This window comes from Euprymna scolopes, chromosome 46, assembly GCF_053919585.1.
Source record: "Euprymna scolopes isolate OS-2025 chromosome 46, ASM5391958v1, whole genome shotgun sequence".
Taxonomy (NCBI): domain Eukaryota; kingdom Metazoa; phylum Mollusca; class Cephalopoda; order Sepiida; family Sepiolidae; genus Euprymna; species Euprymna scolopes.
Window position 1 is genome coordinate 177436198 of NC_136527.1, and position 27324 is coordinate 177463521.

Genomic DNA, 27324 nt, shown 5'->3' on the forward strand with positions numbered 1-27324 from the left:
AGATGACTTGGACTTGGCGCCAAGCTCGACTGGTAGCGGATCTTCTCCATATGTTGACGAGCAGGTCATCGGTGGCTTCCTTTCACTCGTTCCTTCTGGAGTTCATTTCTTGTAAGTCGTGAAAGGTCTCTGAACCCTGATAGTTTCTTTTGTGTGACTTTACACTCTCAAGATCTGTATGTTGCTCCATGGCTTTTGATGTACCTCGACCATGTGGTAAAAGATGAGGTTGGGAAAATGGTCTCGAGTACAGCGTCCCATGCAGACTTCACTGTCAAAAAAGCCAGCCTCTCGGCATCTCATTGACACATCAAGTTTGGCAGCCCCAAGCCTCCTTCAAACGGATACTGAACATAGACTGGTATGTGAACCCAATGTTTCCCCTTGCCCCAAAGAAAAAAGGACAGCTCGCTCTATAGGGATTTTAGATAGTTTGCAAGTAGAGGAAGTACAGTCAGTCGTTAAAGGATGAGCATAAAAATGTAGGTGTCGCATGACTCCAGTCAACCCTTAAAGGATAATTTTCTTCAAGCCCACGAGTCGATAGCGGCTTTGATTTTTTATTTTACCTCAGACCAATTCGTTTTTTAGCTGGAAACCTGGTCTGAACAACACGCCGCAGATCCAAACCGGACCGTCCGTCCAGCTGAAGGAAACAGGAAGGGTGTCGGTTCCCCTCCAGGCCCTCAACCACAAATCTGTTGACTTGCTGCGGTTCATTTTGACCTGTGGTTCTTTTATAATGTATGAGACCCACTGGCACTGTCCAACGATGTCCTTGAATCATGACACAAAAACGGTTATGTCATCAGCGAATGCAGAGACCCTGGCTTTCAACTCAGCCGGTAGAGCAATTTCACAGGCAGGACCAGACTTTCCACATCACGCATTAGATTGTGAAATAGCAGCTCCAACACAAAGACGTAAAGCAGAGGAGACAGTGGGCAGCCCTGACGCACAAACCGAGAGATGGCGAAGGATTTTGAATGCTTTCTGTTTACATATACCGCTGCCATTGACACCCGGTACAATATGGAGATCCATTTGTAAAAGTCCTGTTTGAATCTGGTTGCTACTAGAATAGATGCCAGTGGTTGACCTAATCAAAAGCTTCGGACTGATCTAAATTTATCAGCGCAGCTTCCGTGTCGTCTTTCATGAATCTCTCTAAGACGGTATGGTTCTTTTAAATCGATCTCCCATTCTTTTTTTTTACAGGGTTGTCACCACTTATCAAAGTCCAGAAGCCACTTGGGGATAAGGGTTATTGTGTGTACAGTAATCAATGGGATAATATCGTAGTAATCGTTAGTATTGGAGATTTGATAAAATGTCTTACTTAAGGGGGTGCTTTATCAGGATCTGTTTATGTTGGACTTAAAGACTTCCAAGTTGTAGTCAGGTGGGAAACAACCAAACAGAAGAGAGTTCCACAGGTGTGCATTTCTAAGAAAGAAGCTTTGTTCATGGAATCTACGTTTTGATTTAGGCAGAGATAAAGAGTGGGGAAAATTATTAACAGTGGTTTCAGCTAGACTGGTGTTTTTCGTGAAAGATTGGCGAGGGGGGCAGAGATTGGAGCTCAGACGAGCACCAGTTGTGGAAATAACGATAAAAGAAAAAATAGGCTCGCAACGTCTTTCTGCGGGAGAGAAGTTGCAGGGAAGAGAAAAGGACATGCCCAATAATCCCCAAAGTCTATTTTGTAGTCTGTCAAGGCAGGATATGCTGTTTTTAGCAGCTCCTGCCCAGATGTCGCAGCAGTACTCCATCCTTGGACGTACTTGGCTTTTATATAGATAGAGAATTGCATCAGCAGTGAGATATCTTCTGGAGCGGTAATAGGATCCTACCATTCCATTTTTCCAGCTAACTTGGCAACAGACTTGATGTACGTGTTCCATTTCAAATCAAGAGTAAAAGTCAATCCCAGAAGCTTGTCATTCACGCCATACTTTTGCTTTAGTTCGATGAAGTCACCGATAACAACCTGCAACTGATTTGATAGAAACTTGGTCGGAATCTTTAGCTTTGTGCTTAGCTGTTATGGGTCCGTAATCATCTAATTCTTTCCTGCAATACCTATCCGGTTTCCTCCGCATTTGAATTGATTTGGGATGAAACCCTCGGCAACCGAATATTCATCAGAATCAGTATCAACATGAGAGAAAATCTCAAATACAATTGGTGAGGCAGACCATCGGGATCTGTGTTTGTTGTGAATTTATGTTGTTCATCTCTAAACGACCTTGACATTGAATCATAGTAGGGTAAAACGTAAGCTTCTTTCAGAATTGAAGAATTTAGTGAAAATGTTGGTAAGTTTAAATGATAGTAAATATATTGTAATGAATTGTTGTTATTGATGAATGAAAATTTTGCCAAAATATATGGAGGTATTTTAGCATTGTATTGATATCCATTTGGTGGTGAGTATAAGAGTGTGATATAAAAACAGTTGTGGTAACAAAAAAATATGCTTACCTTGTCTTAGGGAAATGTTGTTTTTTTTTGTCATTAAGACCGACCTTGTCTCACATTTGCTTTCATGGGGAAGCAAATAAATACCTATATTAACCTTGCATAGGATTAAACGGTGATCATTATGGTCGTTCCACCAGAGCGGAACTCTTCCATTGCACTGCGGTTGGTTTCATCTTTGAGATCGTCCAAAATGTGGATGACTCGGGTGCACTATTTTTAAGTGATGGGTTTGCGTACGCGCTCACCTCAATAATGCAATCAAAATCAGATACCCCCCCCCCGCTTCTTTTGAGCAGAAAACCATCGATTTGTGTAAGGACATCCTCTTTTTTTTATTCCCAGTCGCCTATTTCGATACACGCCACAAAACAGCCCGTTTCTCTCGACCAGGATATCATCCACATCATTTCTAACGTCCAGATATTATCTGATCTGCATGTAAATATCACTAACGTTTTTTCCAGAACCTATCAATCTCGTAAGAATAAGAAATCCGACTTGCTGTCACTTTCAACTTCTGAAAGTGTATTTTTTCTGATCTGCATGTAAATATCACTAACGTTTTTTCCAGAACCTATCTATCTCGTAAGAATAAGAAATCCGACTTGCTGTCACTTTCAACTTCTGAAAGTGTATATTATCTGATCTGCATGTAAATATCACTAACGTTTTTTCCAGAACCTATCAATCTCGTAAGAATAAGAAATCCGACTTGCTGTCACTTTCAACTTTTTTTCGATATAGATCTCTAACAGTCTCCACACCAGAATTCGAAAAACCAGCCATAAGCCAAGAAATTTGACATCTAAAACAAGTTGAACGATGCATTCTGACTTATTCAGTTGACAAAATAGTAATTTCAGGGGAGGCGAGGCGGATGTTGTAAATTATCTGTGAAAAAGACTCAATTCTCTCAACCTAATTGTGAAAGGATTAGCTGATGTTGTGTTTGGCAAATAAACGATGTTTTATTAAAACGAAGATTTTGTTTTTGCTATTAAAAAGTTTGGCTTAAATAAGTTTATTAAAAAAAATTATGTATTTTTTAATAGACAGGAGAAATCAGCGTCAGAAATTTTCAGTTACAACGTCAGTTTTTAATGTTATGTAATTAATATAGCTCATTCTTTTTATTATTATTATTATTATTATTATTATTATTATTATTATTATTATTATTATTATTATTATTATTATGGATGAAGTAAAGAATAGATACCCTGTAGCAGACGACGCCGCCTGGCGGTGCCAAGCGCACAATTCAACTAACACCGGTGATTCGACCTTGACATTGGCACAAGCACATGGCGTCAGTTGTTAAACACGTCAAATAGCAAACCTGCTCGAATATTCACCAGCATTTTTTTTAAAATATATTTACAAAACCTTTGAAGATTTAAAAGAAAAAGTATATATTTACAAAACATTTTTTTTAAAAATAAGTAACAAAACGAACGTATTTAAATAAAAGATATTTAAATAAACGGGTGTCTCTTTCTGTTTCGGATTTTTGCGACCAAGATTGATTTTTATGTGCGGTGTTTTTGGGGGGGTTCTGTGTGCGTTTTTAAGACAATTCAATATTTCTTTAAAACATTAACTTCAGCGACAATTAATATATTTTCAAAATAATATTTGTAAATATTACATTTTTACGAATATTCGCAAGCAAGATTTAAAAAAAAAAAAGGACGAGGTGTTTTTTTTTTCAATTAAATTATAAACTTTATTTGAACTTTCAACAAACTTTTACAGACATAAAAATAGACTTTATAGATATTTTATAATAATTTTTTTAAAATATATTTAACGAAAAGTTTTTTTTTATCATTTCATTGGTGAATAAAATTTCAAAGTAATAAATGGTGAAAAAAAATATCTCGAAAAGAAAAAACAGCTCGTCTTTGTTTTTGTTTTAAATAAAACTTTAATTTTAAAATTTCGATGTTTGAAAAACAGTCCATAATATATATCGAAGTGACTATTCGCAGCCGGCTGCGGCTATTCTAAAATGCTATTCGCAGCCGGCCGGCGGCGAAACCGGAAGTTGTCGAGAGAAACGAGCTTAGACATTTTGTAAACATTGTTTTTAAAAAGAAGTTGTCGGAGAAACGCGCTTAGACATTTTGTAAACATTGTTTTTAAAAAATAAAAAATAATACATATATTATGTTTTAAACGACTGTAATAGTTTATTTTGGAAGTATATTTCATAAGGAAAAAAAAACAACCCACTTTAAAAACAGAAATTACGAGTTTTATATATTTTATTCGCAGTTTTTTGTTGGGGGTGTCAAAAATTCCGCCTAAAATTCTGATACACCTAGCGGGCGGGCACGAAGCCTGTAAAATGGCGACAGGTAGAGCCAGTCTCCAGGGGTTAATACCATCTAAACGGTAAATTTGCTGTGGGGTTGATTATCAGATTCGTTGTCAGCGACCCGAAAACCTGTGTAAGAAGGCAGGACTAAAGTGATCGGTGTTATGAAAGAATGGTAATATCGCGGTTCAAAAATATCAGTAAATACGCTAATTTTATTAAAAATAAACTTTGCCAAAAAACACAAATTATTTACTAAAAACAAAAATATTTCGCAACTGAGCAAGTGATAAGCCACGCCCATGCCGTTCTCTGCATGAGTACCCCAAATTCTCCGCTGTGTTAGTAATGAAAAACTAAAACAAATAATTAAAATGAAAAGACATGTTAAATTCTCCGCTCAAAATAAAAAATGGGAGAGAGAAAAATTAAATTCGCCACTGTGTTGGTAATTAAAAATTAAAACAACTTATTTTTTACTTGTAAACTGGTTTATTAATTGTAGAAAACAAAAATAAACGGGAGAAAAAAGCAGCTCAAAATGAAAGAAATTGTTAAATTCTATTACAAAAGAAAACAAATTATTTTTACAATTCTAGCCAAGAATTTACTTAAGATTTGTCTGACGTCACTTCCGGTCAGCTGATGCGACCGGCTGCGAATAGCATTTTAGAATAGCCGCAGCCGGCTGCGAATATCAACGGCCTAGATTATATTAATATGTGTCTTTTTCTTAATACATTAACAATAATAAATTATATTGATATGTGTTTTTTCTTATTATATTAAAAATAATGAATTATATTAATATGTGTCTTTTTTACTTATTATATTAAAAATAATAAATTATATTAATATGTGTCTTTTTTCTTAATACATTAACAATAATAAATTATATTGATATGTGTCTTTTCTTATTATATTAAAAATAATGAATTATATTAATATGTGTCTTTTTTACTTATTATATAAAAAATAATAAATTATATTAATATGTGTCTTTTTTTCGTTATTGCATTAAAAATAATAAACGATATTAATATATGTGCATGCAGGTTATATAATCTGTTATATATACCTTTTTATATATACCTGTTTTCCTTCTCATGTTGGATGTAAATTTAAATAATAATGTTAACAATTGTTCGACTAATAATAATGATTTGTCTTAACAAATTGCACACACAACAAGTGAAACTTACATAAGAAATCGTAACTAGCCTTAAACATTGACAAATATACAGGGTGACCCCCTAAAACGGGCCCTAACTCTAATTAGGCCCCGTTTCTTAGTGTTTTGTCCGAATGAAATGAAACTTTGGTCATAACTAGTTTATTACATTCAAAACATCACATCAAAACACTCGGGTCTTTGGCCTTTTTTTCTTCGTTCTACAGCATATGTTTTAGATGGCCTCCATTTAGCTTTTTTTTTGGGGGGGGGGGTCACCCTGTATTCTACATTTGATAGAAAAACAATTCGACAGACTTAACTAATGAACGGACATTTTTACACGAGGAACGAAATAATGATTGCACCGTATTACGGTGATCTAAATTCCTTCTTCCTTAGCAGTTTTTTCTCTTTAAATTCACGTTTAACTCGTGTATTTCAACTTTTAATTTTGATTATATTATATATTCATATATTTTATTTCTTAAAAATTGAGCTCAGAAAACAAAAATTGTATCAATTTACTATAGAAATCCTAGCAAAGAAATGAAATTTCCTGTGTGAAATACAAAAGAAAAAACGAATTCATTTCGATTTCGTTTTCATATTGAATTCCTGGAATTAAGGTAAGATTTTTTCTTTATTATTTTTTTTATACTTTCCAAAAACTTGAATATGTTAACGATAATCTTAAACAGTAAAATAAGTTTATTTTTATTGCAATCGAATAAAAATATTGATTTCGGCATGATTTATAACAGACGTAAATAAAATAAAAGTATAAATCGATGATTAAAAAAATCGGGTTTGTATTACTGTACACATAGATTCGAAAAAGTTGTCAAAAAACAAGTATATAACAAATAAATGTTATCAAACATGGTAAGTTTGGAAAATGTATTATAAATAATAAACTAGACAAAATACTATTAAAAAACCACCGAATATATGTCAACTTATGTCACGGTAACATATAATGAGCGAATTTCTAACAGTATTTTGTCTAGTTTATTATTTATAACATCTTTTCATGAACTTACCGTGTTTAAGAGACGGTCGGACGCCATTTTGAATTTTCCAATACATCGGTAAACACTGTATGCTTTTCGAGCTGAATAAGCATGTTACATTGAATAAAAACACGAAAAATATATCCAGTTAGGTAGAAAAGTAACTTATCTTGCCTTTGATAACATTTATTTGTTATATACTTGTTTTTTGACAACTTTTTCAAATCTATGTGTACAGTAATACAAACCCCAAAAATCTAAATACATATTATTCGATCTGAAATTTATGTATTTTTAAAAAAAAATATTTGCTTATTGGTAATCGTGAAGAAAGAGAGAGCCTGTTTCCTCCGTTTGACTATAGGTGGCGTTACTGTCTGCCCACCCAGTTACGGAAGCACAAAATGTATATAATGCCACTCTTGAAATAAAAATAAATGTTTTTGTTATATTTTAATTTTAAACATGGTTTTTTTTTTGGGGGGGGGTGCAAACATATTTAAGTTTTGTTTTTTGTTTTTTCAAACATATTTACGTTTTTTTTGTTTTTGTTTTTGCAAGCATATTTAAGTTTTATTTTTCCAAACATTTACATTTTGTTGCTTGTTTATTTTAAAACATTTACGGTTTTTTTTTTGGGGGGGGGGGTTGCAAGCATAAACTAAATATTTTTGAAATATTTTTCTTTTTGAAAAGTTTGCTTATGCACTTATTGGTACCGCGCTATTTTTTAATAGTAGTTTCAAGTAAGATTCAGGTTTTACAATATCCTTTTTCAAAAATACTTGCGGAAAAGGTAAAATAAGTGCAGAAAAATTAAGAAAAAAGGGGGGGTCCATAAAAAAGATAAAAGAAAAAACGTTGATTTTTTTTTATTATTATCATAAGAGCGTAAAAAATACTCGCGGAAAAACGGTTGCACCCATAAATATGTTTAAAAGAAAAATATAGCAAAAACATTTAGTTTATGCTTGCAAAAAAAAAAAGTAAATGTTTAAAAATAAACAAGCATCAAAACGTAAATGTTTGGAAAAATAAAACTTAAATATGTTTGCAAAAAAATAAAACTTAAATATGTTTGCACAAAAAAAAAGAAACATGTTTAAAATTAAAATATAACAAAAACATTTATTTTTATTTCAAGGGTGGCATTATATACATTTTGTACTTCCGTAACTGGGTGGACAGACAGTAACGCCACCTATAGTCGAACGGAGGAAACAGGCTCTCTCTTTCTTCACGATTACCTGCTTATTTTCGTAAAAGTTATGTAGTTTATTAGAAAATATTAATGCTTAACATAAACAAAATAATTTAATTCAAAGTTACTCGAATATATATACAACTGAGCACAAACACTGCTTTTTCGGTATTTAATTGTTTTAATATTTTTAACAAATATTTTTCTGTCTACATTTACCTGTTATGTCGCGTTTATATCACGTTTGATTTTTATTGTTTCTCTTAATATTTTATATTTCAGAATAGGGATCAGTTTCTTTTATAAAGTTTACATAAACTGAGCACCCATTTATTGTCCGTCACTGATTAGCAGAAAGTAAATGTAGAGAAAATATTAGTAAATGTTTACAATATAACGAGTGTTTTATTTATTTGTTTCCCCATGAAAGCAAATTAGACACAAGATCGTTTTTTATGTGGGGGAAAAAACCAGCTCCCCTAAAAGGGAGCACTCTGGCAGTTTCCAAGCAAATAATAATTGTCTCAATATGAAGGGTTTCCCCTACATTGACCAAGGAATAATTTAACCAGCGTGTTTTTTATCGGAAGGGAGATTAGAGCCCATGTGTTGTTAACTATTCTGTACTTTCACCTAACAATTTAATAAATAAAAGAGACTGTAAAAATATCGTTCGGCATAAGAAAACTTATGTCGCCGTGCTATTTTAAACCCATATTGTCAAGTTAAATTCAAGTTTTACGATATCATTTTTTATTTATTAAATTCTTAGACGATGATACAGAATACTTACAAAACTCTCCTTCTCCATATTAAGAATGGCTTTCTAAATAGTAACGTTAATAGTATGGTAACATAATTGCAAAAGTATCCAAAACTTTGTCAAAATATTACCATAATATTTATTAATTAGGTTTTTACCAATATTTTGTTTTCGATTCATTTCGAGTGATTAGAACCTAATGGTGGCATTAAAAATTGAAAGTTGCAAGAATGTTCCGCATTTCAGTCTCATTATCAGAGTCGGTTCCCTCCCCGTTAAATCAGTTACAGTTTTGTTGGCCTCGTCAACAGCCTCTCCATTTTCTGAGGCTGCTGGAGCCTCCCCCTCATTCTCCGGTGCTGCTAGAGCCTCCTTTTAATTCTCTGGTGCTCCAATGCTTTTCCCAGGAATTACGTCTACTGGTCTTCACTTTGCCCTCGTGGCTGGCACCTCCTCACCATGGTGCAGAAGTCTCAGACTGATCTTTCCCCTGCAGTCCTGAGCAGGCGATTGAGAACTGGTTGTTGCTCTATGAGGTGAAAGCCACATTTGCGAAAGCCTGCTTGTTTAATGCAGTGAGGATAGACCTCCACTTCCTTTTCATTGGACCAAAGAATGCCACATCAAGGCACAGATGTGTGGCATTTGGGAGGAGCCAGACGAAAGCTATGTTATTGTCAGTACATTCATGTAAAATCTGATTACTGAAGTGGGACAACAGGTTGTCGCTAATGAAGACTTTCTTTCCTGGCAATTTGCTGCAGTATGGCAGAGCAACACCATGAAACCAGTCATAAAAACATAAGTGGTCGAACCAGCCTGACTTTGACCTGTTGTACCTCTTAGGGGGGACCCCCTTGACGCCATGTATCCCACAAGTTTTCACTTTTATACACGACATACAGAGGCAGCAAACCCTCTGCAGCACTGCCAGCTTACATGAGGCTGGTGGATGATATGTTCATAGTATTTTTAACCACATTTGAAAATCATATGCCTGCGGCCAGGATCATCACTTAAGTTTGTCTCGTTGTAATTGATATTCTCTGGAGGTACTCCATCTAGTGTCCTGGCCAACTCTGCAAAATATTTGTTGATCAAGCGAATACTGACACCAGCGCTTTTCTTTGAAATGTTTTAACACATGCGGTTCTTTATATGATCTTTGTGCCGCTTCATAAACGACTGTGCCTAGTTCTAACTAGGGACATTATCCTTGAACTTATTCACAGTCTCTATCAAGAACTCTTTTCACAGTCATCCGTAGATCGATGATGTCTAATGGGAATCCTCACTCTGACACAGCCAGCAGGTGCACGACAATGGCGTTCTCCATTATGGATGAAATGATGCTCTGTCCACCTGGGGACCACAATGGTCTTTCACCCTCAGTCACCCGAAGGTAGTATTGCAGCTTTGCACGACTCAGGCTATAGTCCATCCAGGCTTCATGCTGAGACTTTCCTCCTTTAACGTCTGCCGCAGCCTTGATGAGGTATTTGGAGTTGGAAGCTTTGTTGTAAGGCCTTGCGCCAGGTTTTGGCATGTAATCTCTCGGCATAGTGGAGAAAGGTCGTGCAGTAGGTTCTTCACTTCTTCTGGTTTTAATTGGAAGGACAATCTTGAGAATATAGAAGAATAGAATATCTGGTATATTAGATTCCAAAAATGAACACATCTTAATGAGAACATTCTTATAATATGAAGATTGAAATTACTAGGCCTTGGTAGGGATGGGGCTAGGGTTAATTTTAGGCTAAGAGTTACGTATGCTAGGGTCAAGGTAATGTTTAGGGTACCGTAAGGATCTGAGTTACCCAGTAGTGTAAGGGTGGGATTTTTAAAAAAGTAGTTCCTAATAAGAATAAGTAATTATATGTCTCGTCTGAAAATAAAGGTAATCTGGAAATAATATAGGTAGACCTACAAATGAGTAAATTGAGCTAAAATTATAAGGTTTTTTCGGTTATTCTTAGTCATCCTGGTTCAGCTTTCACAGACTGGAGTGACAAAGACAACCTCAGCCATCTAAAAAATATTGACATAAATCAGAACCCCCCCCCAATTAATTCCACCATATCTTAAGTAGTTTACAGAATATCATCAAAGTTATAGCAGAAATGTAAAAAATACCTATCAAAGTTTGACAAACCCATGCAGTGTAAATTTTCATCATGAAGGGGCAGACATCTTGGATTCAAGTGTAGCTCTGCACAAAATATTCTCTGCAGACCTATTATTATTATTTTAAATTATAAAACATAGATTAAGGATTGAACTAATATTTACTGGGTTGAAAATAATTTGTAAAAAGTCATTCAACCTCAAAGGATGGCAAAACATTTTCTTGTTTCTGGTCTTAGTCACCTCGGTTGGCATTAGTCACCCCAGTCTATGCTATCCAAGATACCGGTCTATCCTCTAAAAAATCTTATACACCATTACCGATTTTATGATAAGGTTTAGAAGACTTGCAAGCATTAATAGAGGAGAATGGTTTGGATTTTGATGTCAGATTGATGAGGAATAGAGAGAAGATTCCATTAAATAACTTAATCTTTAAGATTGGTGAAGAGCTTATATGTTTTTGAAGTTTGTCGTTGTTGTATCAATACAGAATCATGTTAATCGTATCTTTGTAGACGTATAGGATACTCTTATGTCTAAGTAATTTTCTTACATGGTGGAGAAACTTCTTTGAAGCAGGCTTTGTAATGTCCATACTATGTATTTTAAGATAAAACATTCCAACTGCAATTTCTAACTTTCAAACGGTAGAAACCTTACAAACATCATAGAATGGATTGGATTTTGCTGCTTGAGATTTCATTAAAAAAGAAGACTGATTGATCAGCAATAGGTACGAATACACCAAAGATTCAATTAAATAACTTAATTTTTAACATTGTGAAGAGCTTATATGTAAGACTCTTTGAAGTTTGTCGTAGTTGCATGAATACATATTTGGAAACAATACACAATATATATGGTAATAGTATATTTAATATTTAGTAAATTACAGTTTTGTTTTAACCGATTAGGATCAAACATTAACTCACTTATAATTTCTACGTTCAGATGAATTAGGAATAAACAATTTATAAACTTGAATAAAATACTTGAAATTTGAGAAATATATAAGAAAAACAAAACAATTATTAATAAAAAATGAATGTATAGAGAGAAATTCCTATCGTTATAACAAGTAGTAAACATTTTAAAATAACGGGAATATAAACTTAATGCATATTCTTACATTTACTGCATCTTACATATGTTTCATTGACTGGCATAAACCAAACAAATCATCAGAGACTTTTCATTAGTTTATTGACAGAGAAAATGTACAGTTAAAAAGGAAAGGTACTTTTAAAGCGAATTAGAAATGTTTAAAAGACATAAAGATCCGAACTCTAGTAAAAACAAACAACTTGCTATAGATAAGATGTTGAAGACATATGAGTATGCACAAGAAATAAAGACATTCAGTTCATACACGACGAATGGTGCAGGCCAATTCTAGACACAATATTTCAATTATACTGAGCTTTTAACATTACTACATTTTATTGGAAGAGAAAAGAAATAAGGATAAAATAAACAAGATGCTATAACAAATTTTAAATACCAATATAAATATTTTAAAATAACAATATGCAATTATACTTTTAGGAAGAGAAAAAAAAGGATAAAATTATAAAGAAACTATAAAATGTTAAAATAACAATATGCAATTATACTTTTAGGATGAGAAAAAATAATGATCAAAATAATAAATATACTATGAACATTTTTAAATAACAATATGCAATTATACTTTTAGGATGAGAAAAAATAAGGATAAAATTAATAAAGAAACTATAAAAATTTTAAAATAACAATATGCAATTATACTTTTAGGATGAGAAAAAATAAGGATAAAATTAATAAAGAAACTATAAAAATTTTAAAATAACAATATACAATTATACTTTTAGGATGAGAAAAAATAAGGATAAAATTAATAAAGAAACTATAAAAATTTTAAAATAACAATATGCAATTATACTTTTAGGATGAGAAAAAATAATGATCAAAATAATAAAGATACTATGAACATTTTTAAATAACAATATGCAATTATACTTTTAGGAAGAGAAAAAAATAAGGATAAAAATTTTAAGAATAACAATATGCAATTGTACTTTTAGGAAGAGAAAAAAATAAGGATAAAAATAATAAAGAAACTACAAAAATTTTAAGAATAACAATATGCAATTATACTTTTAGGAAGAGAAAGAAATAAGGATAAAAATAATAAAGAAACTATAAAAATTTTAAGAATAACAATATGCAATGATACTTTTAGGAAGAGAAAAAAATAAGGATAAAAATAATAAAGATACTATAAAAATTTTAAAACAACAATATGCAATTATACTTTTAGGAAGAGAAAAAAATAAGGATAAAAATAATAAAGAGACTATCAAAATTTTAAGAATAACAATATGCAATTATACCTTTAGGAAAAGAAAAAAAAGGATAAAAATAATAAAGAAACTATCAAAATTTTAAAATAACAATATGCAAGTGTACTTTTAGGGAGAGAAAAAAATAAGGATAAAAATAATAAAGAAACTATCAAAATTTTAAAATAACAATATGCAATTATACTTTTAGGAAGAGAAAAAATAAGGATAAAAATAATAAAGAAACTATAAAAATTTTAAGAATAACAATATGCAATTGTACTTTTAGGAAGAGAAAAAAATAAGGATAAAAATAATAAAGAAACTATAAAATTTTAAGAATAACAATATGCAATTATACTTTTAGGAAGAGAAAGAAATAAGGATAAAAATAATAAAGAAACTATAAAAATTTTAAGAATAACAATATGCAATTATACTTTTAGGAAGAGAAAAAAATAAGGATAAAAATAATAAAGAAACTATAAAATGTTAAAATAACAATATGCAATTATGCTTTTTGGAAGAGAAAAAAATAAGGATAAAAAAAATAAAGAAACTATAAAAATTTTAAAATAACAATATGCAATTATACTTTTAGGAAGAGAAAAAAATAAGGATAAAAATATAAAGAAACTACAAAAATGTTAAAACAACAATATGCAATTATATTTTTAGGAAGAAAAAATAAGGATAAAAATAATAAAGAAACTATAAAAATTTTAAAATAACAATATGCAATTATACTTTTAGGAAGAGAAAGAAATAAGGATAAAAATAATAAAGAAACTATAAAATGTTAAAATAACAATATGCAATTATGCTTTTTGGAAGAGAAAAAAATAAGGATAAAAAAAATAAAGAAACTATAAAAATTTAAAATAACAATATGCAATTATACTTTTAGGAAGAGAAAAAAATAAGGATAAAAATAATAAAGATACTATAAAAAATTTTAAATAACAATATGTAATTATACTTTTAGGAAGAGAAAAAATAAGGATAAAAATAATAAAGAAACTATAACAATTTAAAAATAACAATATGCAAGTATACTTTTAGGAAGAGAAAAAATAAGGATAAAAATAATAAAGAAACTATAAAAATTTTAAAATAATAATATGCAACTATACTTTTAGGAAGAAAAACTTAAGGATTAAAATACTAAAGAAACTATAAAAATTTTAAAATAACAATATGCAATTATACATTTAGGAAAGGAAAAAAATAAGGATAAAAATAATGAAGAAACTATTAAAATTTAAGAATAACAATATGCAATTATACTTTTAGGAAAGGATAAAAATAAGGATAAAAATAATGAAGAAACTATCAAAATGTAAGAATAACATAATGTAGTTATTCTAATGGGAAAAGAAAAAGATAAAAAAATTAGAAAGAAACTATAAAAATATAAGAATAATAAAAATATGTACAAAAAGTTGGATGTAATAATTCATTGAATATTAGTAATATTTTTTTATTCCAATAATAAAAAAAATACTTAAAATAAAAAACTGCTAAGAATATAAATTCTGTAATGATAGAAAAGATACACATTTCGCAGGATTTGCGAGTTTTTAGGGATAAAAATATGTATTATAGGCAGTTAATTAACAAAATTAAATCGTGATATCGATTATTAAAACTGCTTATATTATTTGCATGATAAAATATGGGAATGATAATTGATTCAACAGCGTTAAATGAAATAATTCGTTGAATGAAAAAAATCAGTTTAATTCTACAATTGAAAATTTAAAAAAGAAGAAACTAATCCTGTTGTATTAGATTGCTATTACCAGAATTAACACGTTATGAAAATGACCAGTTTAATACAGTTATCGAGAACAATAATTGAACAAGAATATATTTCCACACACATGATTAAAATAAAAAAAACGCGGCTGTTATTATCCATTACAAAGTAATTGGATTCTATATTGATTTGGTTTATTAACTTTAGATACTTAATATTTTCTTTTCACCTTTTCTTGTTATGATCTTTTTTATTAGTAGCACCTATGGTAGTAGTATGATTATTGTTCCTAAAAATTATTTCTATATTATTGTTTATTTTACTTTATTAATCACATTAATTAACTTTTAATGGTATGGTTAATATTTCTATTCACCTTTTCGTTTTATTATAAAACTAGTAGGATGCCCGGTCCTGCTAGAGTATTTAGCAGTGAGTGTTGAGCTAAAAGCTATCCTGCAAAGGAGGAAAAGAACGTGAAAAAAGGGGATAGTTAATAAAAATAAAAAAAAGATAGGGAGAGAGGTTGGATCGAACTCCAAAATGCATGGTAATCAGTTTTCCTCGCCAAAGAGAACTGTGAATTATTCAATGAGTTGGTAATTAAGTCAAGGATCTAAGGAGTCGCCACGGATGCACAGGAATGAACAGTGCTTTTTAACCTGTCCAGAAGCCAGTTAATTATCCCGCTTTCTGTCATTTTATTTATTTGTTTTCCCACGAAAGCAAACTAGACACAAGGTCGTTTTTAATGTCAGGACCCCCCCCCAAAAAAAAAAAAACGGAGGCACTCTGGCAGTATACAAATAAAAAGTAATTGTCTCAGTATGAAGATCAAGGTTATATCGCAGAAATCCCTTGACCTTGAGATGTGTAACAGGTGCCATTCAATTCCTTTCATGGAGATCTATAAGTGTAGCAAATTTGAAAAAAAAATCCGTGTCGGACATGGTTTGTGCCTCCCCCCAATTTATCGATTTGACATGGAATAACCCTATATTATTGTTTATTTTACTTTATTAGTTGCATAATTTCTTTATCTATTACAAAATACTATGAATATTATTAAACATTTAAACAAGATGAATGTGAACAAAGTGTTTATTTCTGTGATTTTTAAATGCTTTATAAAGTTATTTTCTTGTTTTGATGGCACGATTAAAATGAAAAATGATATTAAAATATAAAATTTTATTTTATTTTTTTACAGATGTTCCTGCCTGAACGTTTTTAAAGAATTTTAATGATCATCATTTTCCTAAAACATTATTCTATAGACAATTGTTGCCTTACACGGAAGACAACAAAAACGTATGCACACAAATGTAAGAAAAGTCAATATTTTAACTTTTACATTATGAAATATCTCTCATCAATTAAACGATAAATGATACAAATTAAGGTTTCTTTAAAATAAAATCAAACTCGCATCAACAACTGAATTACAATAGAATAAGTGTGGAAATAATTCTGTATTGCTTATAACTAAGTAGTGATAATCTTGTCCCAGGATCAATTCTATTTAAATATGTATGCACAGAGTAAAGAAAAGCTGCATCATTGTAAAATGTGTGGATATTTTTGTTCTAAAAAATCGAATTTAATGAAACATATGAGAACTCACGCTGAGGGAAAGCCACATTTTTGTGAAGTGTGTGGCTATTCTTTTTCAAGAAAATCGAATTTAGTGAGACATATGAAAACTCACCCTGATGGAAAGCTACATTCTTGTAAAGTATGTGGCTATTCTTCTTCTACAAAATCGAGTTTAGTGAGACATATGAGAAGTCACGCGTGGGGAAAGCCACACTTTTGTGAAGTGTGTGGATATTCTACTTCTATCAAATGGAATTTAATCATACATATGAGAACTCACACCGGGGAAAAGCCACATTCTTGTGAAGTATGTGGTTCTTCTTTTTCTGTAAAATCTTCATTAAAAATGCATATGAGAACTCACACTGAGGAAAAGCCACATTCTTGTGACGTGTGTGGATATTCTTGTTCTAAAAAATCAAAGTTAGTGACACATATGAGAACTCACACTGGGGATAAACCACATTCCTGTGAAGTGTGTGGATATTCTTGCTCTGGAAAATCCATGTTAGTGAGACATATGAGAATTCACACTGGGGAAAAGCCACATTCTTGTGAATTGTGTGAATATTCTTCTTCTGAAAAATCAAAATTAGTAAGACATATGAGAACTCACTCTGGGGAAAAGCCACATTCTTGTAAAATGTGTGGACAATCTTTTTCTGAAAAATCGAATTTAGCTACACATATTAGAACGCACACTGGAGAAAAGCCTTATTCGTGTGGAGTCTGTGGATGTTCTTTTCGTCAACAATCTATTTTAATGAGTCATATGAGAACTCACGCTGCCACACAGTTGTAAAGTCCTGTTGCTATTATACAATGCAATACAATGGTGTGTGTAAATATGTCCACTGGAAAATCTGTAAAAACTTGAATAATGTTGTAGTAAGTCTTGGTAATATGTTTAGCAGAAAGAACAGTTGGAAATAAGTCATACACCATCTGCTATGACAACGAAATTTCTACAGCGACATACCTAGAAATGGGGATATTTAGCCTGGCATAGTGATATGGGACAAGAGAGGAAAGTGGCAACCCTAGTCGAAGTAAACGTCCCTAATGGATCTGAGTTGAGATAGAGAAAAACAAAATACCAAGAACTTATATACGACATGCAAAGAAACTAAAATCTTAATAAGATATCCATTTTACTAGTTATTATAGGAGCAAGTGGACTAATGGAAAAGAATTTCAAAAACTATCTGGCGAATATATCCGGTGAACCAAGTGCAAGAGATGTGCAAGTGTATGGATATTCTTTTTCTGAAAAGTTATATTTAGTTATTCACATGAGAACTCACACTCAAGAAAAAATCCATATTGTGTGGATATTTTAGTCTATAAAATCTTGATTAAGCCCCTTGATTTCTTAAAACTTAGTGAAGTATTAAACGCTGCCAAATAAGGTCTCCTCAATATGCCTATAAAATCTAGTTAAATTAACCATATAAATACTCACAGGAGTACCTTCTGATTACCTTCTTGGTGTTCTCGCTCTGAGCTATCAGTATGAGGACGTATCACGATACGAATCCAGCAAAAACTTTCATGAAAATCATGAATATGAAGCCGGATAAGGAAAAATACTGCCGGGACATCACTCAGTATAAAAAGGTCACCAAAACACGTTTACGCACCAGCGCGCGTTAGGAAAGCTATTATGCAACTTCTCCCAATGCTGAAGGATATATTTCCACCACCAGCAATCTACCCATGAAATATCCATAATGGGACCTACAACAGATGTAATTCCAAACATCCAGATCTTTACTGAACCACCTGACTCTTCATCGTCAAACTCTGATGAGAGTGAAGATAGCACATCTGACACAGAAGATGCCATGGTTGACATCGAACCTAGTCTACTTAACAGATGACGAACCCAACCAAGACTTAATAGAGGACCATCACCACCAAGATCTTTGGATCAAAAGCTAATTATTAACCAATCAATTGAACAAGAAATAGAAGAACTTGCAAATAAAATTGAACTGACCAAAACAATGGAGATTGAAGAACGACTCAAATTCAACCATAACTTAGATAAACCATGCTAACTTCGGTGCTGCAGGTTATATGCAAATTGAAAGACCAAAAGAGGAAATGAGGAGGAAGAAAAATGGATACTTTCAGAAAGGAATCTCCCAAAATAATTTCCTATACTGTGAACCAAACGAGATCCCCATATCTCCTAAGAACAATACATAGAATGGAGAGAAAATATAACATCAAATATCATCAGCGTCTAGAAAAGAAAGCAGAATATGAAACTTTAATTAATGGATTAGCTGAATAGATCAGGGGTAAAGACAATAAAATTAAAACTAAACAAATGAATGGCCAGTTCGATCAAAACCCTTGATTTGTGCACCGAAATCTAACGAGAACCACAATTTTCCAGAGTTCAAACGCCATCAAACAAAGAAGATGAAGGATGGTTCTGGAGATCAATCTATGAAGACCCAAAACAACATCAATAAGCACAGTTGATTGAAAATGTAAAAGAAATCAACCAGAAAAAAACGCAGATGCCAGAAATTATTTTTACTTTGGAAAAAACAAATTTCTGCAATTTCACATCCCCTGGCATTGATAAATTACCAAATATCTGCTTAAAGCAAGTAATATCACTATATCCACATTATCTACTAACTTTAAAAAGAAAGAAGAGGAGACACTAACTACCGGCATCACAAATCTCATTCCCAAAACCGAAGAAACCCATCGTCCTAGAATATAACCTAATGTTAAATATATTGTTGGAGCGATTCTTATTCACAAATTCCTGCATAGATAACCAATCAAATATCACTTAAAATACATGAAGCCTCTTAATCAAATTCTGACATCGGAAATATCACTTAAAATATATAAATCGCCTTAATCAAATTCTCACATTGGATATATCACTTAAACTATATAAAGTGCCTTAATGAAATTCTCATATTGGAAATATCACTTGTGGAGAAATATACTTGTTGTGGTAGGGTAATTGTCCTTATGAAAAAATATTTGAAATTATGCAGAATCTTTGCGACTGTATCAAAACTATTTTAGATAAACTATATTATAGGTAGTGTGTTTTTGTCTTTTCAACTAATAAATATTTGTTAATGAAGCCGTTTGTCTTGTTTATATTTTTAGTTCTTATTTTATCTGCAGCACACAAACTTGTTTATTTTTTTAGTTCTTATTTTATCTGCAGCACAGTTAGAAAGTTTATTTATTAATATTTACTTGTCTTTACTTCTTTATTTTTTCATGAACTCTGAATAAAGAAACCGTATGAACCTCATTTAATATTGACATCAGTGGTGCGTTGTTATATCTATAAGGCATTAGAAGAGATGACGTATATTATATATTTGTTGTATCATAAAGAGGATCGTGTGTGATCGTCTGATCAGCCTTAATATTGTGTGGGATCGTCTAGTGGTACAGTCTATTAAATGATATGTTCATATGCAGTTGTGTGTGTGATACATGTATTTTTCAGACATACCTTCTGCGTCCTGGATGTTAGTCCATCTGGAACATCTCTCGTTTTGGAGGGGAGACTGGTGGTGCTTGTTTTCGATGAATATTCATTCACTCCAACACGATAGATTGGTTTTGTAGTTTTTATTTCACTTTCCAGATGTCTCGCAGAATGATGGAAAGTGAATCTGGCTTGTATGGTTCTCTTTGTCTAGTTTCTACACACGTCAGCGTCCCCCCCCAGTGAAGGAGAGGAGACAACGGTGAAGCCGTCTGTCCTCTTCTAAGCCCAACTCGAATCTCACCGATTAAGCTAACCTGATCATATGACTCACACACAATCCGATCAGCTGATCTTGATTTCCGGTCAACATGTCTACAATATAATTTACACACCTCCCTCTCCTTCTCACGATCCATTCTCTAACAATCAGTAACGTAACAATAAAAATAGTTCAATACTGATAATCTTAATATTACCGTTTAAAACAATTATTTTACAACCATCAAAATATGTGACTTTCGTTTACGTAATTAAACCATGAATAGATATATTGCACACATGAAAATGACATATTCTTGTCATAAATTTATTCATTGTAAAATCATTGAAATATTATCTGATTTAATAGTTCTATCGCAAATATCACACATATTAAATATTCTGGTGGGTTTAATCGATATTTGTACATTTGCAATATTAAATATTTCAAACGTTTTGTAATTTTTATGTGAATCAAGTGTGTATATACACTAATAAGAATTATTTGGAGTCTGTGATAGTATGAATAATTATCTCCCCTTAGCAAACTCTCTAAGGAACAGAGTTTTAAATATAGAACCACTTTCGTTTAGGCGGGTTTTTTTCAGAAGAATAAGAAATGGAGATCATATCATGACCCCTTTAACTGTATCTCATTCAGTCTGGAAAAATACTGTCAATAACTTAATGCATTTAAGATAGTAATTATATAAAGGAATTACGGTTTTGTATTCTATCACAATGATAATTAGTCGACCATACAATAATTATTGAATTGAATAAAAGTTGAATTGAATTAATGGCGATGATGTCGCGTCCCTTCCGTTATATTCATAATATTTCCACATTTTATGTGGAGTGTGTTAAACATTTCACTGGTACAAACATAACTTATCTTTATCAAACAACTCAATTCTTTATTAAAATACCTAAATTTATTCATATTCAACATGCAAAATATCTGCCCAGACTGCACATCGGAAACCTGTACGTGTGTTAGATAAAGGAGCAGACAAGTGGTTCCCTGCCCTTCCCACACAAATGGGCCGAAAACCAAGGTTTTACATAATACAGACCCCTTCTGGAAAAACTACGTCGAAATTGTCAGCAGATTCCTCTTAATATTTATGTATATAATATATATTAATATTTATTTGCATCTACAGAAATGTTCTCCGCATAAAAATTTTAATAATTAATCACAAAAAAGATGAAATTTCATGAAATTGTATCAATCAAATTGTATCAAAGCAAATTATAACATTATCATTAACAACATTTGACAATTAAATAACAAAAAGATGAAATCACATAACGTTTATAATTTTGATTATGTTTAGCCATGCAGATTGAACCAATATCAACGTGTATTTTTTAACATAGGCATCACTACCTATGAAGGCCAAGAGGCCACTCGAGGATAAGGGGTAAAGGGTGTACAGTAGAAATTGGACAATATAGTACTCGTTAATAATGGAAATTAGGTAAATTTTTTAACTTACATGGAACGGTTAATCAAAAACTTGTTTCCGTTAGACTTGAAGAGAACCATATTGCGTAGTCAGCTGGAAAGCAAGAAAACGGAAGGCAATTTGTTCATGGAATCTACGTGTAGGTACAGATAAAGAGTGGAGGAAATTATTGATATTGTTTTCTGCTAGACGGGTGTTTGTGAAAGTTTGGCAAGAGGGGACCATAGATTTGAGCTCAGCTGAGCACTTGCCATGAAAATAACAATAAAGCAAAGACAAACTCGCTACATCTCTTCTGTGAGAAAGAGGTTGTAGGGAAGAAATAAGGCTACGAAGTCTATTTTGAATTCTATCAAGGCAGGATTTCCTTTCTTGCAGCTCCTGTAACGATGTGGCAACAGTACTCCATCCTTGGGCGTACCTGGATCTAATACAGATAGAGAATTGCATCAGCAATGAGATATCTACCGGATCAACAGAAGGATCCCACCATTTATCCAGCGGCCTTGGCAACGGATTTAATGTATCTGTTCCATTTAAGATCAGGAGTAAAGATCAAGCCCAGAAGCTTGTCTAAACATGAGCCCCCCCCCAAGACGAGAGCCATTCGTTTCAATTGATGCCAGATGGGGAACAGAGCGTCGATGATGCAAAGATAAAAGCTTGGTTTTAGATGCATTAAAAGTAACAAGCTTCCTCTTTTCCCATTGTACCACTTGCTCAAGGTCAGAGAAGAGAGAATCAGAGAGAAATTGGTAGTTTACAGTTTTAGATGCGCTACCATAGATAGTAATGTCATCAGCATAAATGCCTACAAATGATGTAAGGATGTGAACTGGAAGATCATTAATGTAGATCAGGAAGAGAGTTGGTCCCACGATGGACCTCTGGCGGACTCCAGCATTAATACTTAAGAGCTTCTGATTTCTGTCCATCAACTCCTATGAACTTATCAGAGATAAATGATTTGATAATTGAGAAGACATTTCACGCTGTGCCGTAGCTGGAGATCTTGTGAAGTAAAACGTTATGCCACACTCTATCAAAGGCCTTTGATATGTCAAGAGCAACTGCCCTAGAAAGGTAGCCTTTGTCGAGATTTATTAGCCTATAGTGAGGTTGATTACTTCTGTATTTAACACATATTCAATCAACTTACTCATGACGCACAGGAGACTTATTGGCGTGTATGAGATGGGGGTGAGTGATCACCTAAATTCTTAAATACAATAAAAAACTGATGAGATTTTCCAGGGTGAAGGGAAGCAATGTTCCTTAAGACAACGTTTAAACAGTTTTGTAAGGATGGGCGCTTGTTCCGGTTAAGGTCTTTTGAATACTATAATTGTAATACCGTCATGACCGGTTGATTTACTTGAATTAAGGTTTCTGATTAGCTTGGCCACATCATGTACAGATATTCACGTGTATTTTAAAAGTTTCTCATTACTTCTAACAGTATCGGTTCGGAACTCATTTAATGAAATTTGAATCGTAAATCTGTTTGCAATGATCAATTTAATAAAGAGCTTTGAACAAGTTTACAATTAGATTACAAAAAATTAATAAAGTGCATTGAAAAGTTTATAATTAGATTAGAAAAATGATATTATTTAATAAAGTGCTTTGAACAAGTTTACAAATCGATTACAAACATTTAATAAAGTGCTTTGAACAAGTTTACAATTAGATTACAAAAATGATCAATTTAATAAAGTGCTTTGAACAAGTTTACAATTAGATTACAAAAATTTAATAAAGTGCTTTGAACAAGTTTACAATTAGATTACAAACATAATCAATTTAGTAAAGTGCTTTGAACAAGTTTACAATTAGATTACAAAAATGATCAATTTAATAAAGTGCTTTGAACATGTTTACAATTAGATTACAAAAATGATATTATATATATATATATAAATTAGATTACAAAAATGATATATATATATATAAATTACATTACAAAAATATATATATATATAAATTAGATTACAAAAATGATATATATATATAAATTAGATTACAAAAATGATATATATATAAATTAGATTACAAAAATGATATATATATATAAATTCGATTACACAAATGATATTATATATATATAAATTAGATTACACAAATGATATTATATATATAAATTAGATTACAAAAATGATACCATATATATATATATATAAATTAGATTACAAAAATGATATATATATATATAAATTAGATTACAAAAATGATATTATATATATATAAATTCGATTACAAAAATGATATTATATATATATATATATATAAATTAGATTACACAAATGATATTATATATATATAAATTAGATTACAAAATGATATCATATATATATATAAATTAGATTACAAAAATGATATTATATATATGTAAATTAGATTACAAAAATGATATATATATATATATAAATTAAATTACAAAAATGATATTATATATATAAATTAGATAACAAAAATGATATTTTTTACAAATTATCCTCCAACATTACAATTATAGTCCAGTATAATATTGTTAAAATACGTTTACGAGTTCTGAGAGCATAAGCATTAATAGTTTTCCATGCTTTTTATAGAAATGACATAAAATTACGAAATTCCGGTTATTGGATTTTAATGATGTGTAATAAAGTAACTGAATTTTCCAAAAAAAAAAAATGATTAATCGATAACTTTCAAATTTGTATAAAGAAAGAACACACTTTTATGCAGATAATATGATTTTATTTGCACTCTGTACGGTGATTATGTTCATGAACTGTTTGAAAACAAAATAAAAACTGTTAAATGAAAAATTCAAAACATATCTGAAGATTTAAATGAGTGACGTTGGTAAAAATGTAGAGGTGGTTTAGTCTGTTTCAATGTCGAGAGTAGATGGCCAGTTTTATAATGAGCATGAAATCCCGGTACACATTCATCTGTGTAATCGTCATTACCCTACTATTGAAGACCCTTTTTGTCCAGCCAACCATGGTCGTTGTCGTCTTGTCAATAAGTTTTTGGAGTTAAGCCTCAATGAATATATTGTCGTAGATTAAATATGTTGTTACGGCTTAATAGTCAATAGTGTTGTTTAGATCGATGAAGTCAATGGACAAGGCTTCTTTCCGTCCATGGTATTTTTCATATTTTGTCTGTCAGATTTTCAAATCAGGATAATGTGACATTTTTCCAATAGATTATGTTGTTTTCAAATAAAATGTGTGTTCGAATGAATATCATACACTTACATTGACATATTCGCGAACGTTTTCGTCTTCCATTGGTCTTCCTCAGGCGAATAATAAAATTAAAAAAAATAAAATATGACCTAGTGAGTTGAATGGAAAGACGATTTAAATCGTTTAAAATACTTAAAATAGTTAGCATTTGAGCATACCATCAGTTTCGTATTGAGCCTGGTGAAGGTTTTTTTTAATTCGGATGAACAAGGCTTCAATAATCAAGGGGGCGTATATTACAGTGTGAGACAGCTAAACTGGCATTGTTTTCTAAAATTTTGTCTCTAAATTGCGTTTTGAGATGTCGTGTGCTGTGAGGTGCTGATGAATGGAGTTATTCATAATAATGTTTACCAGTCTGGGCCGATCTTCAACAGCTAGACGTCGTGCTATTTCTACCCTGTTTGCCAGCTCTTCTTCTAGTTCCAACTCGTCCGCGTCAAATGTCACATGTCGAAGTGAGACATACTGTTGGTATGTCTGCCCATGTTTTAATTGTGTTGGGTCTGTTGGGAGTGATTCCTGAGGAGATGTTGCATTATTTAATGGAGTGGCACGTCATGTATATTTCTGGTTTGTTTTTGGTAGACATCTAAGACTTGGACTTGTTGGCATCATCTCAGGGAACTGTGCCAGGGGAGAATTTGTTGAAGTGTCTTCTTTTTTGGTTTGGCAGATCTTGGGTATATTGAGGGTATTTCTGATTGGGCAAATCTTGTTTTTAGCCATTCAAATCCTCATGGACATCTATTTTTAGCTACCAGAAAACACATTGGTTCTCAGAAAATTAGATTTCTGGCATGTTAACTTTTCCTTCTCAATCCCCTTCTTGTTTAGGCAGTGGTGCTTAAAAATCTTTTGCCATTGCTTACAACTATCTGAGTTTTTGGTATTGTATTTTTGCGTATTCCATTGACCAAATCAATGTCCATTTTTCCTCCCTATTCTACTGTGTTTGGGCAAATTCAGCAGTGTTAGATTTGGTAAAATCAATCGCTGCTTCACTAAAAGCTTTTTTCTCAATTGACTCTCTAACATCTTTGGGAGGTATTTATGTACCTGAGATATAATTGAAAGCAAGTTCTTACTTGTGGTTAGTGATGTTTTTTTTTTTCTTTTTGTAAGGATGAAGTTTTTATTTGAGCCTCGAATACTGTGTTTTTTTCCTCCCTGATTTCTCATTCCTGGAGTATACGAAACAGTGAAGAATAAGTTTTCCTCCTCAAGAGACCACTTTACTTGGTTATAGTGTCTTTTCTTAGTGGTTCTTGTTTGGTCTTGCCGGATTCCAGGACTAGAATTTGATTGGTCTGGTGAAGTGTCCAGCTTAGTGTTGTTACTTATGGCAACATCACTAGGAGAGGGTGCACCGTTATTTTCTTCACATGACCATACTGAATGTACGTTTGTATCCTGGGCGACATCCTGCCAGCTTTTTGATTTAGTTTTATTTTTCATTTTCATTTAAATTCGAATATTTGTTCAGGATTTACTTTAAACTGAAAATTGAAAATGTCCTCATACCAGAGTCCAGTTGGCTCTTGTTTGGTCTTGCCGGATTCCAGGACTAGAATTTGACTGGTCTGGTGTCCAGCTTAGTGTTTTCATTTGTAGAAACATCACAAGGAGAAGGTGAACCGTTATTTTCCTCATATGGCCCAGTGCTTAGCCATGCGGAGGGGATCTTTTTATCCTGGGCAACATCCTGCCAGTTTGATGATTTAGTTTTATTTTTCATTTTTATTTAAATTCGAATATTTGGTAAGGGTTTACTTTAAATTAAAAATTGAAAGTATCCTCATACCAGAGTCCCTGATACAGGAGACCGAAGACACTCTAGGTTGGTGTCTAGTAGGAATTCAATTCTCCCCTCTTATGTGTGAGTTCTCATATGTCTCACTAACTTTGATTTTTCAGAACTCGAATATCCACACACTTCACAAGTATGTGTCTTTTCCCCGGTGTGAGTTCTCACATGTCTCACTAACTTTGATTTTTGAGAACAAGAATATCCACATATTTCACAAGAATATGGCTTTTCCCCGGTGTGAGTTCTCATATGTATTACTAAACTGGATTTTTCAGAACATGAATATTCACACACTTTGCAAGAATG

At 32.0% G+C, this 27324-nt stretch overlaps 1 non-coding gene across 1 annotated transcript; it reads left to right on the plus strand.

Moving 5' to 3' along the window:
• Positions 1-2570: 2570 nt before the first annotated feature.
• On the plus strand, positions 2571-2734 carry LOC145271702 (U1 spliceosomal RNA). Its single transcript, XR_013866093.1, has one exon. It is a non-coding gene; the product is annotated as a U1 spliceosomal RNA (small nuclear RNA).
• The last annotated feature ends 24590 nt before the right edge of the window (positions 2735-27324 follow it).